The sequence below is a fragment of the Arachis hypogaea genome, chromosome 6 (assembly GCF_003086295.3).
Source record: "Arachis hypogaea cultivar Tifrunner chromosome 6, arahy.Tifrunner.gnm2.J5K5, whole genome shotgun sequence".
Lineage (NCBI taxonomy): Eukaryota > Viridiplantae > Streptophyta > Magnoliopsida > Fabales > Fabaceae > Arachis > Arachis hypogaea.
In genome coordinates this window covers 63,659,798-63,660,767 of record NC_092041.1, presented here as the reverse complement: position 1 = coordinate 63,660,767, position 970 = coordinate 63,659,798, and the positions used below count along the sequence as shown (strand labels likewise).

Here is a 970-nt window from a genome sequence, read left to right as displayed (position 1 = left end):
AACTTCTGGTGCATCTCCTTCTTGGGGTGGTGCTTGAGCTTGGACAACTACAACTTGATTGTTCTCTATTGTCTTGGTTAATGCTGCCAATTATGCTGCAATTGCCTTGTTTTGTGCCAACAAGGCATCCATAGAATTGAGCTCCAGCACCCCCTTCTTTTGGCCTCTTTCCGAAGCATAAAAGTAGTCATTCTCAGCTACAATTTCAATGACATCTATAGCTTCTTCAACGGTCTTCTTCTTGTTGAGTGAACCCTTGAAGAGTGGTCCACAGGCTTCTTCGATTCATAGGTTAATCCTTCATAGAAAATGTGGAGCTGCACCCACTCATTAAACATATCTTGTGGGCATTTTCTTGTTAGATCTTTGAACCTCTCCCAGGCCTCATAGAGTGTTTCACCATCTAGCTGTCTGAAGGTTTGCACCTCAGCTCTTAGCCTATTGATCCTCTGTGGAGGGTAAAATCTTGCTAGAAATTTGTTCACAACATCCTCTTACGTGGTTAGGCTCTCCTTGGGGAATGATTCTAACCACTTTGTTGCCTTATGTCTGAGTGAGAAAGGGAACAAAAATAGTTTGTAGATGTTAGGGTGTACTGACGTGAGCAGAAATTGGCAGATTAAGAATTATTTAGAAAAATGGCGTTGTGAGTACAGTTCTTAACCGGTAAAATTCCACTCGTCAATTTATAAAAGGGTTGTCACAAATTTTAGAAATAAAACATTGCGAGTATGAGTCCCAGGTCGTCTCCCAACGAGTTGTAGGAAGGTGTGCTATTTTATCAATCAGAGGTTTTCAAAAGGGGCCTTGAATTTGATGAACAGAAAATTAAATTAGAGAATATTAATTGGAAGTTCTATCCTTGTTAGAATTTAATCAAGAGCAATTAATAATTAGTCATTGTTTTAATTTAGTTAACCCTCAATGAATGAGAGAAAGTCAAATTAAAAGTCAACTTCTATTCACAAGT

General features: G+C 38.8%; 1 non-coding gene across 1 annotated transcript; it reads left to right on the top strand.

Annotated features, from left to right (window-relative positions):
• Positions 1–332: 332 nt before the first annotated feature.
• Positions 333–440, top strand: LOC112700201 (small nucleolar RNA R71). The gene has a single exon (XR_003153115.1). It is a non-coding gene; the product is annotated as a small nucleolar RNA R71 (small nucleolar RNA).
• The last annotated feature ends 530 nt before the right edge of the window (positions 441–970 follow it).